Genomic DNA, 5,676 nt, shown 5'->3' with positions numbered 1-5,676 from the left:
GCAAATGACATCGCGTGTGCAGCGTCGCTGAACTGTAAATCACTGTGGTCTAATAATGGCAGACAAGCTTTGAGTGATTTTTGGAACAGAATTCAGACACAAAAATAATTTTTCAAACTAATTTTTTTATTAATCTGCCAACTTTACAGCATATTTGAGCACATCACACACAGAAAACCAGGAATTTTCTGATGTAACTTTCATTAGACGAGCACTTTAAGAATGACGCAGCCAAGTGAAATCCATGTAGCCAGCAGTGCAGGTCGACCATTTAAGGTAAAAACTGGGTTAATTTGGGATTTGAACTCAGGACCTCTCACACCCTAAGTCAAAATCACACCCCAAGACCAACAAGCAAAACAACTCAAGGCAAAATAATAATAATAATAATAATAATAATAATAATAATTTGTCCACCTCTTTCTCTATGGCTATAGGTTCTAAATCATCCTCAAACAAAAAAACAAAGACTGAGGATGAATTTGAAGAGCCTTCGTGTCTTTTTCAAAAGACTCAGTCTCAGGAACCCACACCACTGCAGAGAATAGTGTAGAGTCCGTGTGGAAACAAAAGAAGGCACTGGCGCAAATGACATCACGCGTGCAGCGCTGCCGACCTGTAAATCGCTGCAATCTAATAATGGCAGACAAGCTTTTAGTGATTTTTGGAACAGAATTCAGACAATATCCGGCAGGTTTCTCTTCACTGTCACAGAAATCTTTCACCTTTTACTAAAGATTTCCAGGGAGAGGAATGTTAACGAGTTCAGCTTATTTTTGCAGGCTTTGCTCTGGTGGAGCTGCACATTTTTGGTGGTCAAAAGGATCCAGCTGTTGGGGGTGGAGTCTAACTGTGTTTACCTTTCTGGATTGTAATATTTGACAGTGGTATATTTAAAGCCATTGAGTGCAAGAAGTCATTATTTCTTGGTCTTTTGACTGATATCAAGTATAGTATCTGTTCTTATCAGTTTAATATCCGATATATTCTCTAAATGAGAATATTATCTTAAAGATAGTTTTGGGTTAGGGAGCTAGAATGAGGGCTTGTTTTTCCTGCTTTGTGTATCAACTTGATGGTGGCATGGTGGTGTAGTAGTTAGTGCTGTTGCTTCACAGCAAGAAGGTGTGGGTTTGAGCCCTGTGACTGGCAAGGGCCTTTCTGTATGGAGTTTGCATATTGCCTGTGTGGGTTTTCTCTGGGTGTTCTGGTTTCCCCCACAGTCCAAAGACATGCAGGTTAGGTTAACTGGTGACTCTAAATTGACTGTAGGTGTGAATGGTTGTCTGTGTGTCAGCCCTGTGATGACCTGGCGACTTGTCCAGGGTGTACCCTGCCTTTCACCCGTAGTCAGCTGGGATAGGCTCCAGCTTGCCTGCGACCCTGTAGAACAGGATAAAGCGGCTAGAGATAATGAGATGAGATGTTAAATAGTTTACTGCATAAATTGCATTTTAATACGAGAACAGGAACATGTTCTGTTTAGTTGGTAAAGTTTGGCTCTTTGAGTCCGCCATTACACAAACGCGTTCCTGATAAGTTACTGTTCATTCAAAGAAGTGACATCATATGCAAAACGCTTGAAAGCTCGTGGCATTTCTGGCTTTGTCTGCTTTGCAAAGTGTAGCACATTTTAAACTTTTTTTTTTTAATTCCACAACAAAACTAAAACCAAAGCGTGCCTCCTAAGGGGTGTGTCCTTCAAGGCTGTTCAAGTGTAGCTGATAAAAAATGCAGAATTTTGATCCATTGTAGCCCAAAGTCGGCAGGACACTTGCGGAATGAATGGGTTTGATTTGTACTGACAAAGAGAGGTAACTTCAAGCTGACAGGATGGTTTGGTGTCTGCTCCATACATTTTAGAAAAGATACATTTGTGAGGCAGATTCACATAGAAGGATTTGAGTGATGTCTGGTACATGAAGCAGTTCCCATGATCTGGAAACAAAAGTCAGCAACGCCATCCCAAAGAGCTCACCGTACAGTAAGTGTCAAGCTTGTGTTTAGCCTGTTACTTGAATTTATGAGTTGTCCATCGGCATCACCAGACCCATTTTACTGGGGCATGTGCCGCAATATATATCTGCTGTGCCCCAGTAAAATTTCCTGATCACATTTCAGAAACAGTAATATATCTGGCACAGCGGAATAACCGTATACGAACAATGCGTCCAAATCACACCCATTTGTTTCTCTTAAATTGCTGGTGGAACACTCATCACACAATTAACACACATATATCACGTGAAACCACATGACTTGAGCTTTCCAAAGGTGCTACCCACGAGTTCCTGTGATAAACAGTTTGCGATAAAATGAACATCAATGAATTCACATCAGATTTAATGATATTCTGCATACAGCTCTGCGTCCATCTCCACACCCGTTCTTATCGGCACAATACTTCACTAACTCCTGCGTTTACATGACAAACCATACATTAAAATAAACAACAGTCCCTACCATTTTGAATACTATAAAGTACTCATCTGTGCCTTTTGCCTTTCTCAAGTAATCCAGTCTTTAATTTACAGCAAAAATTTGTCTCCAACTTTGGACTGATATTCTAATGTAGCTTACATTAGGTAGTTATGTCAGTACATGATATATTTTTACAAATTATTGCTAAGACATACAGTAGGCTATCCCACTATCGTGATATTTATGTTGCCAGATTCCAGACAATCCACACAAGTATGAAAAGATATTTCGGTTGCCATGCTTCCTATAGTGGCATACATTCAAGAACATGGAAAATTCATAAACACAAAATGTTTTTCCTTGATAGAAAAGCCTGATGTAAATATGCAAATATTATTATAACCTAGACTGTCTTGAAAAAAACCCCCATAGATTATATCATTATAGCATGTATACAAACATGACAATTACAAAGAGACACTGCTTTATCATAACTGTGAAAGTTGAACATCAAATCAGTAAAAAAAAAATTAAAAAGTGCCATGAACTTCCCGGGTTCCAGACAACAGCTGCTGCAGTTGTTGCTCTTCGATCTTTTTCAAAAGAATCTGTATCCAGAACGCACTGCAAAGCTACTATAATGCCATAAAGATGCATAGAACAAAAAAAGCAAATCCTAAAATCAGCCTTCTGTGTAAAAACATCCCTTTGCCATCTTTATTTAGAGAGCATATCAAACTAACTCATCTCATTATCTCTAGCCACTTTATCCTGTTCTACAGGGTCGCAGGCAAGCTGGAGCCTATCCCAGCTGACTACAGGAGAAAGGCAGGGTACACCCTGGACAAGTCATCAGGTCATCTCAGGGCTGACACATAGACACAGACAACCATTCACACTCACATTCACAGTCAATTTAGAGTCACCAGTTAACCTAACCTGCATGTCTTTGAACTGTGGGGGAAACCAGAACACCCAGAGAAAACCCACACAGGCAATATGCAAACTCCATACAGAAATGCCCTTGCTGGCCACGGGGCTCAAACCCGGACCTTCTTGCTGTGAGGCAACAGCACTAACTACTACACCACCAACTTGATATACAAAGCAGAAAAAACAAGCCCTCATTCTAGCTCCCTAACCCAAAAAAATCTTTAAGATAATATTCTAATTTCGAGAATATATCAGATATTAAACTGATAAGAACAGATACTACACTTGATATCAGTCAAAAGACCAAGAAATAATGACTTATTGCACTCAATGGCTTTAAATAATTATACCACTTCCAAATATTACAATCCAGAAAGGTAAACACAGTTGGACTCCACCCCCAACAGCTGGATCCTTTTGACCATCAAAAATGTGCAGCTCCACCAGAGCAAAGCCTGCAAAAATAAGCTGAACTCGTTAACATTCCTCTCCCTGGAAATCTTTAGTAAAAGGTGAAAGATTTATGTGACAGTGAAGAGAAACCTGCCGGATATTGTCTGAATTCTGTTCCAAAAATCACTAAAAGCTTGTCGGCCATTATTAGATTGCAGCGATTTACAGGTCGGCAGCGCTGCACACGTGACGTCGTTTGCGCCAGTGCCTTCTTTTGTTTCCACACGGACTCTACACTATTCTCTGCAGTGGTGTGGGTTCCTGAGACCGAGTCTTTTGAAAAAGACACGAAGGCTCTTCAAATTCGTCCTCAATCTTTGTTTTTTTGTTTGAGCATGATTTAGAACCTATAGCCATAGAGAAAGAGGTGGACAAATTATTATTATTATTTTGCCTTGAGTTGTTTTGCTTGTTGGTCTTGGGGTGTGATTTTGACTTAGGGTGTGAGAGGTCCTGAGTTTAAATCCCAAATTAACCCAGTTTTTACCTTAAATGGTCGACCTGCACTGCTGGCTTCATGGATTTCACTTGGCTACATCGTTCTTAAAGTGCTCGTCTAATGAAAGTTACATCAGAAAATTCCTGGTTTTCTGTGTGTGATGTGCTCAAATATGTTGTAAAGTTGGCAGATTAATAAAAAAATTAGTTTGAAAAATTATTTTTGTGTCTGAATTCTGTTCCAAAAATCACTCAAAGCTTGTCCGCCATTATTAGACCACAGCACCCACTTGCAATGAACCGGTGCTACAGGTGCTCTAGCCCTGCCCCTTTTCTGTTTGCTGTCCAAAGTGCCCTTTTCATAGGGACTGTTGTTTTTTTTTTTTTAATATTTGTAAAAGATAAGTTAGCTCCAACATCAATATTCTCTACAATTTGACAATAATATATGAAATTATAGGTTTATAAAATAACGTTTTTCTATGTAAATGCGGGCATCAATCCGTGACGTCATGCATTCAGTGAACCTCCGTGCAGAAAGCGCATGCAGGCGGTTGGCAGTGGGAGACAGTGCGAGGAACGGCATGGTGAGGTCACACTGAAAGTCTCCTTTCATTTCTTATCTGAACATGCAATATTGTGCAGCTTAGAACACAACAGTAAATGCGTAGGGTTGTTTATCATTTAATGAAGCCGCCTAGGCTATATTTAAACCGTTTGCTCCATCCATTTCATTAACGTGGCAGATTCGGAAACTTTAGTTTTAACAACGGCGTTAATAACATATTCTAGCAGCTTCGAAAACTTAAGGCTGAATGACGACGCCCACAACATATTCTATCAAGACACACAGAATGTTCACTTGCAATTGAAATTTAGTTTTGAATAAAGTTAACTTGTGTGAAAAATTTGTTCCAAGTGCCCTTTTTTGAATGTTGAGCCCCTGCCGCTCCAAAGGTCTTTGCACGGCCCTGGACCACAGTGATTTACAGTTCAGCGACGCTGCACACGTGATGTCATTTGCACCAGTGCCTTCTTTTGTGTCCACACAGACTCTATACTATTCTCTTCAGTGGCGTGTGTTCTTGATCTGTGTGACTGGAGCCCCATAGGCATCGAGTGTGGATACCTAAAGAACCCAAAGTTGTTTTCTGATGCTTTCAGTCCCATGCGTGCCAGCCACCATACCAATGTCAATTACCAGTCATACACACCGCCTAGTGGCCAGTGTTAATAATTACAAGTCATACATACCGCCTAGTGGCCAGTGTTAGTAATTACCAGTCCTTCACACTGCCTAGTGGCCAGTGTTAATAATTACCAGTCATACACACCACCTAGGCATGGCGGTGTCATGGTTAGCACTGTCGCCTCACAGCAAGAAGGTCCGGCTTCGAGCCACGTGGCCGGCGAGGGCCTTTCTGTGCCGAG

The 5,676-nt window shown here is 40.7% G+C and overlaps 3 non-coding genes and 1 pseudogene across 3 annotated transcripts; 2 read left to right on the top strand and 2 right to left on the bottom strand.

Annotated features, from left to right (window-relative positions):
• Positions 1 to 686: 686 nt before the first annotated feature.
• On the top strand, positions 687 to 801 carry LOC132865136 (U5 spliceosomal RNA). Its single transcript, XR_009650305.1, has one exon. It is a non-coding gene; the product is annotated as a U5 spliceosomal RNA (small nuclear RNA).
• Positions 802 to 918: 117 nt separating this feature from the next.
• Positions 919 to 1,100, top strand: LOC132865112 (U2 spliceosomal RNA). The gene has a single exon (XR_009650289.1). It is a non-coding gene; the product is annotated as a U2 spliceosomal RNA (small nuclear RNA).
• Positions 1,101 to 3,498: 2,398 nt separating this feature from the next.
• LOC132865114 (U2 spliceosomal RNA) lies at positions 3,499 to 3,669 on the bottom strand (annotated as a pseudogene).
• A 121-nt stretch (positions 3,670 to 3,790) lies between these two features.
• On the bottom strand, positions 3,791 to 3,905 carry LOC132865133 (U5 spliceosomal RNA). The gene has a single exon (XR_009650303.1). It is a non-coding gene; the product is annotated as a U5 spliceosomal RNA (small nuclear RNA).
• Between the last annotated feature and the right edge of the window lie 1,771 nt (positions 3,906 to 5,676).

Source organism: Neoarius graeffei, chromosome 17, assembly GCF_027579695.1.
Source record: "Neoarius graeffei isolate fNeoGra1 chromosome 17, fNeoGra1.pri, whole genome shotgun sequence".
Classification (NCBI taxonomy): Eukaryota; Metazoa; Chordata; class Actinopteri; order Siluriformes; family Ariidae; genus Neoarius; species Neoarius graeffei.
The sequence above is the reverse complement of the archived record's forward strand: the minus strand, read 5'-3'. Positions and strand labels throughout refer to the sequence as shown.